Here is a 16,063-nt window from a genome sequence, read left to right on the forward strand (position 1 = left end):
CGCCCCAGGCGCCGCAATCCCTTTTCCTCCATTCTCCTCTCAGGATCTTGGGCACGCACACACATGCACCTGGCGTGGTTTAAGCCACCGGGTCTGGGAATCGAACTGTGGTCGAATACATGGGAGTCCAGCGACATAGCCATTACGCCAACTGCTGGTCCCCCTGTGTTGGTTTTTAACAACTGGGGAGACCATTTCCTCTTAATTTTTCTTCAATTTTAGAGTTTTCCTGGGCTATGCTTGCCCACATATTTTTAAAGAAATAATTATTTATTAATTTAATTTTAATTAATTAAATTTAATTTTCGTTAATTTTATTTTTAAATTTGATTAGAGAGAGACAAAGAGATAGAGAGAAAGGGAAAGTGAGAAAGCAAGCTGCCAGGTCTGGGACTCAAACTGCATTCAGCCTTGTGGGAGTCCAGAGCCCTAACCACCACTTCACTTGCTGGCCCCCTTGTCTGTGTATTTTGAATGCATCTACTTGTCTATTTTTAAAGGAAGGAAATATGTAGGAAAATTTGGGGAGATGGTGTTAAATTTACAAATTTGTTTATGTAAGTCTTGAATCTTTATAAATAACTGATTTCTTCTTTAAAACAGTGATCTGTGAAGAAGCTCAGCAGATGTCGTCTTACCAAGTGAGAAAAGTTATCATTTGTAATGGTGGGACTGACACGAGACGCTGCTGTGGTTTGAATGTATGTATCTCTCCAAAATTCGTATGTGGAAACCTAATCACCAAGGTGAGGAATTCAAAGTGACATCTCTGGGACCAGCAGTTAGTGTAATGGCTATGTCGCTGGACTCCCACATAGTCGACTGCGGTTGGAGTCCCGGACCTGGTGGCTTATACTCATGCTGGATGTGTGTGCGTGCATGCCCAAGATTCCACCTATCTCTCTCTGTCTTTTTGGCGAGTGTACGCATCCTATAGCAAAAACCTCTTCAAAGGAAAAAAAAAAAAGTAGAAAGTGGGATCTCTGATTAGGCCATGAGGAGTCTGCCTTTGTTTTGTTTTGTTTTGAGAGGTTTTTGCGATAGTGCACGTGTGCTCGCCAGACAGACAGAGACAGAGAGACAGAAAGCAAGAAATCACCCCCTGGGGGGATGGCCACGTCGCAGTCCCTTCTCCTCCATTCTCCTCTTGGGATCTTGGGCACGCACACACACGCGACCAGCGTGAGTTTTAAGCCACCAGGTCCAGGACACGAACGGTGGTTGACTACGTGGAAGTCCAGCGACATAGCCATTATGCTAACTGCTGGTCCCAGGAGTCTGCCTTTGTGACTAGGATTAATACCCTCATAATAGACCTAGGGGAAACTTGCTAGGGTTTTTTGCCTCTTTGTCCCTTCTGCCACATGAGGACATAGTGTTCCTTCCCTCCAAAGGATTCAGTAACAAAGCCTCGTTTGGAAGCAGAGGCTGAGCCCTCATCAGACCCAGAATCTTGTAAGCAACTTGGTCTTGGACTTCCATCCTCCAGAACTACGGAAAACAAACTTTTGCTCTGTATAAATTACCCAGTCTCACGTATTTTGTAGCAACAGGAACAGATCGAGACAGGTGCCTTCTTAAGAAATGCACCAAGAAGAACACTTCACTCAATTGAGATTCCTGCCAAAACTGCATAACCTTAAAATAATCACGAGAAATTATTATACAAAGTTAAATTGGGAAAAATTCTCCAAAAGAAGCAAACTGTACTCTTCAAAAATGTCAGTATCTTTAAGGACAATGAAAGGTCAAAGACCTATTCCGGATTAAAGAACACAAAGTAAACATGACACTGTGGTTCTGTTGTGATCTTGGATCAGGGAAAATATTTATCTAGGGTGTTAGTGGGCAGTTGATGAATATCGGATATATCCTGTTGATTATATCATAGTACTGTATCAATGTTAAATTACTTAAATTTGATAATTATACTGTGGTTTTGTAAGAGTTCTTGTTCTTACAAATTCATGCTGAGTTTTTTTAAAGGTAAAGGACATGGTTTCTGCTTTTAACTTTCAAATGTTCAGAAAAAATATAATATGCACATGTATTTAAAGAGGTGTAATAAAGCAGATGTAGCAAAATCTTAATAATTGTTAATCTGGGTGAAAAATATTTGGGAATTCTTGACATTATTCTTGCAACTTTTTTCCTTAAAGAATTATTTTATTTAACTTTATTTATTTACTCATTTTAACTTGACCAGAGAGGGACAGAGCGAGAGAAATTGAGAAAGCAAGCCGTCAGGCTGGGACTTGAACTGTGATCGACCATGTGGGAGTCCAGCGCCTTCATCCACCACGCCACCTGCTGACCCCCTATTCTTGCAACTTTTTTTTAATATAAATTTTAAATTATTCATGAGAAAAGCTAAAACAAAATAAAGTTTGAGTAAGTGAATAGAGAACAGTATGTTCAAACATATGAACCCCTTCCTACATTTAGCCAATCTGACCTTGATTCTTCCTTTAATATATTGTCCCAAATCCCAGAAGAATATTATTCATTAATCTATACCAGCTGGTTTTATTTTTGACTCTCTTAATTAATCTTTACTTTTTTTAGAGAGAGAGATTTTTGCTACAGAGTGCATGCGCTCACTGGAGAGACACAGAGAACGAAAGCGAGAAATCACCCCCTGGAGGGATTGGCCATGCTGCAATCCTTTCTCCTCTATTCTCCTCTCAGGATTTTGGGCATACAAGATCCTGATATTAGTTTCAAGCCTCTGGGTGCAGGACTTGAACCACAGTCAGCCTTGTGGGAGTCCAGCAATGTAACCTTTAAGCCATCTGCCAATCTTTGTTATTTTAATTGTGTGTGCACATGCACACACACACACATACACACACACACATGGTCATAAGTCCTTTTCCTGCACAGATCCAAAAGAAGGGCCTATAGTCTTTGTAAAGGGCAATCCATTCCTAGGATCATAGGATTGAACACTTGCCATGAATTGAACACTTCCTTATTGCAAAGACCAAGAATAGAGCTAGCTGGTCCCTGGGATTAGAGTGTTCCTAGAGTCAATGACCAGAAAGTTCTATCTATATATTTTACTTGCTAGAGGCATGTGTCCTCACCAGAGAGGGAAAAAGCATCCCCCAGCGGGTCATCATCTTGCTGCCATTCCTTGTCCATGATTTCTCCATCCTACGGGAATTTGAGGCATGCATGCAGAAGCCTGGCATGTTTTCTCAAGCGACTGGGGCCTGGGTTCCAACTAAGTGATCAACCATGAGGAATCTAGCTCTCTTAACCACTAGACTGAGGAGTTGGCCAAGAAAATATTTGATTCTTGCTTTCAAATCAAGAGAAAAGCTCACTAGAGATGTTCTTTGGGTTCATCTCACTGTGATAGGCTCCACACCAGCCGCTGCTGCTATTGGTGCTCACAGGGTGGGCAGGGCAGTTACGTACTTATGTACACGCAGGCTCTCGTTTTCCCAGAACAACCTCATGGATCGGTACTGTTATTGTCCTCATATGATAAATGTGGAAAGTGAGCAAGCCTTTTCCCCAGGCAAGTGGTAGCAACGGGTCTCAAGCTGGCTATCTGCTCCAGAGCCTGCTTCCTGGGCTATTCTGCTGTGTCTCCCCAGTGTCCCACATTTCAGAGAACTCGTGTTCCTTGTGGCAAGGAACCCAGTTGCCGGGAGCCTGGAGAAAGGTTTGTCTATAAACTGTGCTTGTCCAGGAAAGGATTTACAAATAAACCCTGCAAATGCAGAGAGAGACAAGGGGCCAGGGACAAAAGGAAACAGATGCTCTTCTTCAGGCAAACACAGAACCATTAGAAGCGAGAACAGGAAAGGCCAGGGGGAGGGTGTGATGCTGAAGGATGTGAACAGGGGAGAGGAAGGGCCCCCACCTGGGTCAGCTGTCTAGAAATTGTTGATAAATGGGGTCCTGCATTTCCTGACTGATCTGCTATGCTCTGTGTTACGTGTGTGCGTGTGTGTGTGTTTGAGAGAGAGAGAGAGAGGGAGAGAGAGAGAGAGGTGCCAATCATTATCCCAGAAGATATACCAAATGTTGACATCTCAAAAGATCAAAATTCTTAAAGTCTAAATTCCCTAAAGTCTAAAATTCTTAATGTTTAACAATCTGAAAAATCAATTCTGGGAGATTAAAACCTTGAATACTGAAATCCTAAAAACTGCAATTGCCATTCAAAAAAAAAAAAAAAAAAAGAATAGAAGAAAGGAAAGGCGGGACCAGCAGATGGTATAATGGTTACGTTGGTGGACTCCCACTGAGTCAACTGTGGTTCAAGTCCCGAACCCAGCAACTGAAAACTCATGCTGGATGCATGTGCGTGAGTGTCCAAGATCCCGAGAGGAGAATGAAGAAGAGATTGCAGTGCAACCATCCCCTTGGGGGTGGGGGGGTGGTGATTCCTCACTATCTGTCTCTCTGTCTCTGTCTCTGTCTCTTTCACGAGTGCACGTGCCCTATAGCAAAAATCCTTCAAAAAAAAGAAAAGAAAAAACTATGTAATAAGTTAGAAAGCTAAATTCTAGTGAATTATTTTTGGTTAGGGATTTGACTACAGAAGAAGATAGACTTTCTTATTTATCACTAAATCTAGCGTAGAAAAACTAGTGCATGTGTCATTTTCGCTAATGGATGGCCCATTCCAAACTGTCCCAATTGTTTTCTACCAACTATATACAACTCATGCGATTTTTTTGAATTTGAGAATTCTGGAACTTATACACTTGTTTATATACTCATGACTGGAGAAAGCAAAGCACTTTATAAATGTTTATTTGAAGTTTTGGTGGCCATTGCATACGAAGATGGATTTTTTTTTTAAATTCATGTTTTACATGGAATTCCTATCATGATGTATACAATATTTGAATAGTTTTTCAATTGAGAACTTTACATTTTTTTTTGCCTGTTAAATGTTTCTCCCTATTGCACCTCAGAAAATGGATTTCAATCAAGTCTCCAAAGCATAATGGCAGATTTGGAATTAGGGCCAATCGAGGCTTCTAAAAGTGAATTTCAAGGTGTGACCAATAAAGCTTATATTTTTCTCAGCCCAGTACATTTGGCAGGAAATTCAGATAAGCAACTTGGCCTTCTAATACAGCAATACAAAAATTTCAGTTTTAAGGGACCAGCAGTTGGCGTAATGGCTGGACTCCCATGTAGTCGACTGTGGTTCGAGTCCCAGACCCGATGGCTTAAACTCATGCCAGGCCTGTGTGCATGTGTGCCCAAGATCCTGAGAGGAGATTGGAGGAGAAGGGATTGTGGTGTGGCCATCCCCCCCTGGGGGGTGATTTCTCGTTTTCTGTCTGTCTCTCTCTTTCTAGCAAGTGCACGCACCCTATAGCAAAAACAAACAAACAAAAACCAAAAAAACTCTCCTGCCCCCCCAAAATTTCAGTTTTAAAACACATCTCTTTCAGGCCAACTGGTGGTGTCATAATGAAGGTAGCTGAATCCCCCATGACCATCTACATGATTTAAGTCCCAGATCTGGAGACTTGAGAAACATACTGGGAATGCCTGTATCAAAAATCCTGAGAGGAGAATGGAGGAAAAGGATTGTGGTTTAGCCATAACCCCTGGTGGGGGAGAGAGGGCGATGATTTCTCTCTTTCTTCCTCTCTCTGTGTGTCTGTCTCTGGTGAACCCATATGTCTTACAGCAAATTTAAAAATAAATACATGAATAAACATGTGTAATTTATCTACATTGGTGTTCTTTCTAACTGGTGATATTCCAGGAGCTTGTAATGAATTAACTTCATGTGCTTGAAGAATCCATAGAAGTTACTGACTAGTTCAAAGATGATGTACATGGAAGGATAAGAACACATGCAAAGAGACCAGCGGTGGTATAGTGGTTAAGGCATTAGACTCCCCCAGGGACGACTGTGGTTAGAGCCCCAGACACGGCAGCTTGAAAGTCATGGTGGATACATGTACGTGCATGCCCATAATCCTAAGAGGAGAATGGAGAAGGGATTGTGGCATGGTCATCCCCTTTTGGTGGTGGTGGGGTGATTTCTTACTTTCCCTCTTTCTTTCTCTTTCTGTTGAGCACATGTGCTCTATGGCAAAAACATTTTTTTTTTTTGAGAGGTTTTCTCTATAGGGCGCGTGCACTCACCAGACAGACAGAGACAGAGAGACAGAAAGCGAGAAATCACTCCCCAGGGGGGATGGCCACGCCGCAATCCCTTCTCCTCCATTCTCCTCTCAGGATCTTGGGCATGCACGCACACGCGCCTGGTGTGAGTTTTAAGCCACTGGGTCCGGGATGCAAACTGCAGCTGACTACGTGGGAGTCCAGCGACATAGCCATTACACTAACTGCTGGTCTCTATGGCAAAAACATTTTTAAAAAGAAGACATGCACAAAATTTGCTATCTGATCACCTGTCTTGTTTTCACCAAATTTGTAGTCTGATATGAGTGCATATGGAATAATTCCACTTACTCAAACAAAGGAGGCATGGCACAGAAGATGGGAAATTTAACCAGGAATGGCCATGTCAGTGTATTTTCATCACAGGAAAAATTCAAAAAGAGCAGGCTGGCTTAATGGTAGGGACAAGTCCAGAGTTGCACGTTATCTTCCAGAATCTAAACAGAAAGATCAGATCACAGCAGAAGATAGATTAAGTACACGAGTCTGAACTGGTGGAATACAATTTTATGACTTTTGACTAAGACATTATTGATCTTCTTCTAAGCTTTGTTTTCTAGAGTTAAAGATTTTTGTCTTCTCTTGAGTTGTGGATAGGTCCATGTACCTATGATTTGAACAGAATCCTAACCTGTTTCCTGGCTTTAAGTCCTAAGCAAAGTTCTCTTAACATTTTTTTATTTTGCTCTATTAAAGCTAAAACTGCCTTTCTTGAAATTAAAAAATATATTTTAAAAAATGCCTGTTTAATGACCACAGTAAGTTAGATAGCCTCAGCTAAGAGCTATTTTATAGTATATTCATTCTACTCGCAGAGTTTCACGCCTAAAGTCAGCATGTGTTCACAGATATACATATATCAGCTGAACTTGCTATTGAAAGTATCTAGATTAATTAAGATATTTTGTGAATCAATAAAATATGGGGAAAAATAAAAAAGGAATGGAAAGCAGCTGCAAATACTAGAGACAGTGTGGGAGGAGGGTGGGAAATGGCAGAGGGTGAGAAATGGGGGGAAAAATATATATATATGTGTGTGTGTGTGTGTGTGTTTGTGTATTTATAGCAAGAAATGGAAAATTATTGGCTGATGATAACATGTATGATTAAGCTACTATGCAGTATATTCTGGATGGGCAATTGCATTTTGTATGCTGTGATGATGTTCAGTGAAAGAATGTAAAATAAATAAATTAATAAAAAATTGCAAACAACTTTCCAGCAATGATAAAAAGAAAAAAAGAAAAAAAGAAAATGCATGTGAACATCTCTGAGGACACTCATGTTCTTAAGAAAAATACAAAAAGAAAAGAAAAGAAAGAAAACTATTCATTGTTACGTAGGACTTGAAACTATAGTTAACGATTGTGAAAATCAGGCGGTGCTTATGAACAACCTCCACGCAGTTAACCCAAACCTATCCCCGTCATACACTTTTTCATATGCTGACTTATCTTTTTCTTTGTTTCTAGAACTTATGCACTTTTTTGTGTTTTCATGACTGGGTAGAACAAAGCACTTTATAAACGTTTATTTGATGACTTGGTGGAGATTGCAGAAGAAAAGTGCTTTTTCTCCACTATTTTAATGGTTAGCATGGTGTCCTACAAGTTGTCATGCTCTATTTCCTCTTGTGTCATGTCCAAAAATGAAGTATAAATTGTGTGAGGACTTCGACAGAGCTGTTATTCATTTCTTGTATTTTTTTTTTGCCAATTTGACTCCACGCAAGTACATTATCATGGCATTGATTTTGTATTTAAGTATTGTACGTGTACGTAAAATGATAAAACGTCCTTAATAAATGAAGAAATATCCTTTTGTATATCTGCCTTTGTGAAAGATAACATTTCTCCAGAGAGGGCCAGCCAGATTGCATGGCAGTTGATGTGGCTGGATGACACATGGGCAACGGCGTGGTTTGTGTCTTGGCCCCAACAGCTTGAAAACATATTGAGTGCGTGTCTGTGCATGCCCAGAATCCCAAAAGGAGAACAGAGGAGAAGGGATTATGGCCACCCCCCACCCCCCGGGATTGATTTTTCACCTTTCCTCTCGCTCTTTCTCTAGTTCTTTGGTAAATGTGTGTGCCCTATAGCAAACAAACAAACAAACAAAATTCTCAAGATCTTGAGTCTGGGCAAGTGCATATATATGGTAGTGACCCATTGTGGGGTTTTTTTTGGTGTGTGTTTGTTTTAGGTTTTTGACATAGGATTTGTGCACTCACTAGAGATAGAAGCAGAGAGAGAAATTGAGAAATCAACTTCTGGGGGAATGGCCATGCTGCAATCCCTTCTCCTCCATTCTCCTCTCAGTATCTTGGGTACGTGCGCACATGCGCCCGGCCTGAGTTTAAGCTACCGGGTCTGGGACTTGAACAGCGGTTAACTATATGGGAGTCCAGCGACATAGCCATTATGCCAATTGCTGGTCCCAAGAATTGCGTCTTTTAAGATGATAGCCCAGATACAAGATGGAGCCTCATCTTGGTTTGCCTGATGATGCCAGAGTTATGACTGGATTCTACTCAGTTACACTTAACAGATTTCTTGGCCATTCCAGATTGAGGACTGGCCCATTTGAACAGCAATTGTCTAAGGTGCCACTTACTGGGCCACTGAGACACCTACACATCAACCACCCTTGGATGATTGGTGCCTGTTTGTTTCCACTTGCAGAGCCCCAGGGCTGACTGGGAGTTACACCTTGGATGGGGCAGCCTGGGGCCATGGCTATCAGGTTGTGATGATCAGCCTGCCACAATCTGACTAGACTGGGAACACCTAGAGACCTGATAAACCCTTCCTCTGGATGTGTCTGTGGGGGTATTTCTAGAAGAGATTAACATGTGAGTCTGAGTAGACCAGGTGGGGAAGATGGGCCCTCAGTGTGGATGAGCACCACCCAATCGACAAGAGGCCTAGAGAGAACAAAGACAGGAGACAGATCTTTTCTGGAGAGACAAGGACCCTAATTCTGCTGCCTTAGACATCAGAACTCCTGTCTGAATAGCCTTCAGATTTAGGATTCGTACCTGCTGCTCACAGGGTTTCCAGGCTGTCAGCCTCGAATGGTGTTAGATCATCACCCTCTCCTACGAGACTTTTCCACCTGGATAGAGCCATGATACCAGCCTCTTGGGGTCTCCAGTTTGCAGACAGCCTGTCGTGAGACTTCTCAGACTCCACAATTGTATGAGCCGATTCTCCCAATAAGCCCTCTTTTCTATATATCCGTACATGGCCTATTGGCTCTGTCTCCTTCGAGAACCCTAATACAGAAGTGAAGGAGTGTGAACGCTCAGCTACTTTGCTCTGATGCAAGGAAAACTCCTAGGAATTGTAATTTTCACTCCAAATCCTCTGAAGGATCAGGTTGAAGTGACTCTTCCAGGTATCTCCCTTTCCCTGCTGAGCTATTCTCCACCCCTCACTGGTTTCCCCAGGAGAATGGCCTGAATAAATACTTGCACCCACAGCATGGTCTCAGGACCTGCTTCCGGGGACCCTGACCTAAGATGACCACCCACGAGTCCTAGAAATGTAACAAGGAAGAGAAAAACAGCATGTATCAACCAGAACGTGGCTCAAGAAGGTGGCCTGATGTGGTTGGGAGGAATCTTCCAACATTTACTGTGGCATGAAAGGTGGGTCTCTCCCACCCCAGTAGGTTGGTTAAAGTGCCCTCTAAGGAATGCAGGTCCACTGGCCTGAACGTCTTTGGTTTTCTGACCCCAATACATATACACTGGGGACCTGAGTGCAGTAGTTGGCGACAAATGCGTGGAGTTTGAGCCCTGGGGAGAAAAAGAGCCGGAAGCAACACTCAGTTCTTCCAAGTAGATATTACACAGTATCAGATTTCATAACAACGTTATTTTTCTCAGGATCTTGCCTCTAGCTGACCTGCTTCCTAGTGAGAATGGGGAAGATATTTTTGCCCTGGGTCATCTGAAGAGGAAGTAGAAGGGCACAAGTAGCCAGGACAGGGGTGACAGGCTTTAAGGGCCTCATAAAGGCCCGAGATGTCCTTGAAGAAGGAGATGCTAGAGGCAGGGTCTTCTTGACCCCTTTCACGGCTGCCTGGGTAAGAAGTGGACAGTGGGACCATGGCTTGTGTGTGACATGTGACAATTGCGGATTCCTCTAGGCCCTGTCCTTTCCTCCCCATGTCTGAGCAGTGTGGGGACTTCCGGTTCAGAGTCAGCCCATTCCACACTAGACACCTGTCAAGTCTGTCCTTTAGGAATTTCTGTCCTGGAGGAATTTCTGTGCTGGGAGCACACTAACAGGACACACTACATTCAATGAGTGGGTTGAATAGCTAAAGGTGTGCTGAGCTAATTCTGCAGCAAAGAACGGCGACCAGGTTTATGGATCATTCATCTGAGTACAGGTCCACTCTCAAGGCCAAGGGTTAGCCAGACTGAAGGAGACGTGGGTAATCCAATTTTAGACCCACTGTGGACAGACTCCTGGATTGTAGGTTCATTGGAAAGAACAAGGCCTGCTTCAGCTTCTCGTGTAATTGGGAGATATGAATGGTGGAAAACAGGCAGGCTCTGAGACCTGCTTAGTATCAAATAGGCATGAAAAAAGTACCTGTGGGGGCCTAATCATGGTGCAACAACCAGGAGGGGACAGCCAGGCCAGGCCGAGGCTGCATGGGAAGCCTGGGACAGGCCCCAGACCAACCTAAACAGGCTGGGTATCCACTGGGTGTCTAGCATCCCTGCTGACTGGGCTGGGGCAGGTGGACTGAAATATGGCAAGGCCATGTCAGAAATGCCAAGCACGATCTTCCTCTCTATCAAAAATAAAGCAAACCAGAACAAAAAGTACCTAGGGGGTGAAGGAAAGAACCAGATCCACTTGTACTGAACAGTGGGAGTGGAGGAAGTGACCTTTAATAGGAACTCAAATAGGGGAAAGTCTGAATGGTAGAGTGGCTTTGAATATTGAGGTAATAACAGTACTTAAATCATGGGACTGCTGTCAATTAAGTGAGATAATAATGCATGCAAAGTGTGTGCATGCCAGAGGAGCTGGCCCAGAAAAACAACATACTGTATAGTATTATTACACATACACACATATGTAAGACCCTTATTAATTTAATTATTAAATCATACACATACACACATACATCAAACCTCTCTCAATTTAATTATTAAATTATATATTAACATCTAGCAATATATTCTATTATATCAGTTTTATAGTAATCCACATGACCATGTTATTATAACATATAGTAAAATATAATATACACTGGCCATATTTATACAGTGTTAATATATTGTATATAGTACATTAATATATTACCTAATCATTTACTATTATTTGTTATTAAATGCATATTAAATATTGTTGGCTTTATATGTTACATAAGGTAGTTGAACATTATATACTTTGCATAATACAAAACATATGTTATTAGGAACAAGGAAGGGTCTTATGGTGGGACTGTCCCAGGGCTGATTGAGAAGACAATGTACGTGCAACGTGAGTGTGTGCGAGGCCACAGAGTGGAGGAGAAGAATGGGAAGAAATTTCTGGATCACACTGACAGGGTCTTGGGGAGTTTGAGCTGCACTCTGCAGATAATGGGGACCCTTTCCTCCCCTTGGAAATATGCATCTAGCAGTTTCTACAAGCCAGCGCTGTGCTAGGAACAGGAAGTGAGGCCATGAAGGGGACGGGAAAACCCTGCCCTGGTGGAGACAGACCTGGCGGGGACCTCTCCCTGAGGTCAGCGTTAGAGGAGGGAAGTGAGGGCCCCCAGTGCAGAGCCAGGAGGGGCAGGGGCCTGACCACTAGGAGGGGTCTCAGAGAAGCCTACAGCCAGTCCAGAGCTAGAAGGAGGACAGTTAGGTAGGTGAGTGGAATGGGGGGTGGCTTCTTCATGAGAACGTGTTTCGGAGCAAAAGCTGACTCCTGTGATGGTGCAGGGGGAGGAGTCTTCACCAGGAGAATTGGAAAATGGGGGCTGTGGGTCTGGGAGCAGGGAGTTGGGAGGGCAGGAGGGAGGCAGGTGGGTGAGGCTGGGATGTAGGCACCAGGGAGCTGAGTGCAAGAGGGCCCAGAGAGACCAAGCTGAAATGGCTGAGTGAGCAGAGAACATGGCAGGAAGCCAGGGCTGCTGACGCAGATTGGGGTGTGGATGGGGCACCTTGCTGGGGACGTGAGTGGGCGTGTCTGTGCAGGGCTGTGGAGGGCTGGAAAGCTGCAGGTGCAGGGAGCCTGAAGCAGGGGAGGGTAGTGGTCGGAGGCTGATGGAGAAAAGCCGTGTGGACAGAAGGAGGGCAGATGTGTCTAGCCATCCAACACCAGGGATGGCGGACATCAGAGAGCCCGCCAAGGTCCGGGGCTAAGGGACAGGGAAGAATATGCTGTCACTGAAGATGGGGATGTACTTTTCCCCAATATTTCCAGTGTTAGCTTTGAAAGTTGGCTAAGCTAGTTTATCTAGTACAAAGTTCTGAATTTATTTATAAATTCAACTAGATGTATGAAACAAAAATGAAAGTTTTTAGAACTTGTCATTGATAACCTCTAAGTGAATAAATCTTTAGCTAGCCTCCTAATTGTCCGTAAGTGGCAAGATTATACATTGACAAGGTGTGGTGGGGATTTCCCCTCATCAGACATGCACACGTGCACACACATGCTCACACATAGTTACACACACAGAATCACACACACATGTGTACATACACAAATATAGCCCCTAAAATATATTACAGAGTTGTAACACGTAAACTTCAAAGACTCCCCAGGGGACCAGCAGTTAGTGTAATGGCTATGTCGCTGGACTCCCACGTAGTTGACCGTGGTTCGCGTCCCGGACCCAGTGGCTTAAACTCATGCCGGGCACATGTGCATGCGTGCCCAAGATCCCAAGAAGAGAATGGAGGAGAAGGGATTGCAGCGTGGCCATCCCCCCTGGGGGGTGATTTCTCACTTTCTGTCTCTCTGTCTCTCTCTGTCTGTCTGGCGAGTGCACACACCCCATAGCAAAAACCTCTTAAAAAAAAAAAAAAGACTCCCCAGGAAGGACTAGAACAATGGTGTCATGTACAGAGAGCCCCGACCTGACTATTAGTCCTGACTAAGTAGACTAATAATTAAATCGTTAATAATCCTGAATAACAGGCTATATAGTAGTTCTTGTGATTGGAGCTGCCCTACATGGGAAGGCTGGCCCCAGAGGAGGCAGCTCTCTCCCTCGGCAAGGTCCAGCGCAGGTGGACAGTGGAAACTCTTACACGGGCAAATGGCCCCACAGTGACTCTCAACTCAGATGTCCACTCTTCTGTGATGTCACAGCCTTCAAGAAGGAACCGTGGGCACCTTCTCTTTCTGACCCCAATTTTTACTGCCCACCGAGAGCCCCAGCAGCAGACCATGACCACATGGAGAATCCAAAGAGATTCCTGGGCTGACCCTCTTCAGAGTAGGGGGTGGTCAGTCCCTGATGGGACCCAGTCTCTCCTCCTGGATTGTCGCCTGGTTCGTTTTCTGAAATCCCATCCCCAGACTGATCAAGCCTGCTGTTTCTGCAGTTTGAGGCACAATAGCCAGGCCCACCCAGGGACGATCCCCCCTTCTTCACCCCAAACCGACTCACCCTTCTCTCCACTCATTTCCTCATTGTCTCCCCCAAACCCTCATCACTTCCCCCTCTCCCCATCCTCTCCCTCTCATCCTCTCCCCCTTCCCCAAAATCTACCCCGTCCCATCGTGTCCCCCCACTGTCCTGCAGTCCAGGGGAGCAGGGTCACTAGGTCCTGGATGAGCACAGTCTTTCTGCAGAGATTTCCACGGGGCAGAAGAAGGCTGATCGGGGGAGAATCTTACTGCTTCGGTGACCTAAGGATGCAGAACAGCCTTTGCTCATGACCTCTTCATAGTCTCGTAACGTGAGCCTCTTCCTGTCTTCTGCCACTGAGCTGTGACAGAGAGGTGTTACGAGAGCCATCAGGTCCCCGGGAACCATCCAGCCAGCTCTTCCCTAGCTGGGGAGGTCCTCCCTGACTGCCACGTGACAGTGACCCTTCTGTCCCTACACTGGTCTCTCTGTGGATATGACTGTCAGCTCACTGATCAAAACCATGAGCCTTGCAAGTCAAACACTCGGCAGTGTCTACAGTGTGGGTGGCACCCAACCAGGTCACACTTCAGGGAGCCAGAAAATAGCCCTGGGCTAGGCTGCTGGACCCATGTCCCGTGTGACCTGAGCAGCCACAGCCATCTTGGCCTCCCTCTCTGTCCTCTTCCTTGGAGAGAAGTTGAACACGGTGATCTCTGAGGTCTGGCCAGCACTAAATCTCTCTCCCTGGACAACTAGGAAAGAATTTAAATGAGTATTTATGCTCTCTATCCCTACCCCCAGTTCTTCTTAGTGAGGTTACAGAATTAGGTAACCAACCAGACCTGGACCCAGAAAATTCCATCCTGGGCTATAGCTATTTTTAGTTTGTTTCTTGGCTCTGGGCTTGGCTCCTCGGCGGCTGCTTTTTGATCTTAACGAGGGTCGATGCTAGCTCATGCCTACCTCCCATTGGCGGTCCTGCAGGCCTCCTGGCTTGGGCTGATGCTTCTCTGTGACTCTTAGGGAAGCAGAACACTTTGGGGAAGAGGAAAAAGAAAACTGATTGTACAAAAATGAGCCAGAATCAGAGGACAGGCCACCAAATGGCAATTCCAGCCAGAGGAAATACTTGGCCCATGATGGGTTCTGGGATGAATGGGCAGAGGAACAGCGAACGTGGCCTGGCAGGTCCCAGATCCGTGATCAAGTATTAACTGCCCGGGGCTGCAGATGGGTGGGAAGGACAGGGGCCTCCGGGAGAACTACACAGCAGGTAGATGTAGAGAAAGAGGCGAGAGGCACAGGGCCCTGGGTTTCCTTCCCTAGAGTCCGTTAGTAAGAGGTAAGACCAGTCTCCATGCCTGTATTTTTTTTAGGAATTATTTTATTCAACTTTATTTATTTATTTTCATTTTACCAGAGAGAGACAGCAGGGGCGAGGGGGAGAGGAAATGAGAAAGCAGGCTGCCAGGTCCAGGACTCGAACTGTGGTCAGCTATGTAGGAATCCAGCATCCTTAACCACCACACTATCTGCTGGCTCCCATGCAGATGTATTTTTTAAGCTTATTTTCTTTCTTTCTTCCACTTGAAGCATGTGTAAATACTCATGAGAGAGAAAACAATACTCCCTACAGGGGCTAGAGAGATGCTGCAATCTCCCTCCAGTCTCAGCCAGCCCAGATCATGGGCCCTCATGTACCCAGCACTCTCGGGGAGGTCTCTGGACTTGAACCTGGGGTTTCCCATGTGGGTCAACTTCACAGAGCATGCAGTGTTACTGCTGTGCCACCCTTCACCCTATCTCATTCCCTGTATGTTGTTTTTACTCAACTCTGAGTCAGTGCTGTTACCTTCTAAATAGGTTGGAGGTGCCCTGGCACTGGGGGTCAGGGAGGACAGGGGGCGGAGCCTGCTGATGGATGGGGACGTCCCAGCAGGCCTGTCAGGGAATGTCGGCTGCAGGGGTGAGGCTGAGACCGGGAGCCCACAGGCATCACCCTCGCCTTTCCCCTGGCAGAGCCAGCTGTTCAAAGATGAAATTCCAATTTTACCAGAGAGTATGACTTTAAAGCAGGATCTCTAAATACATTCCGAGCAGAAAGAAGGGATTCATTTTCCCCCACAGTATAGGGTCAGCTCATCTGAGGACAGCTCCACCCTCTCCTTAGCTGCATCTGGAATTAATCTCTGTTTGACTGATGGCTGCAAAAGAGACATGGCAAACGCAGTCCTGGAATATCGAATCCCACGTGACTCAGCAGGCACAAGATTCTGGAAGGTGGATTTGGATGTGT

Source organism: Tupaia chinensis, unplaced genomic scaffold (assembly GCF_000334495.1).
Source record: "Tupaia chinensis unplaced genomic scaffold, TupChi_1.0 Scaffold138812_1, whole genome shotgun sequence".
Classification (NCBI taxonomy): domain Eukaryota; kingdom Metazoa; phylum Chordata; class Mammalia; order Scandentia; family Tupaiidae; genus Tupaia; species Tupaia belangeri.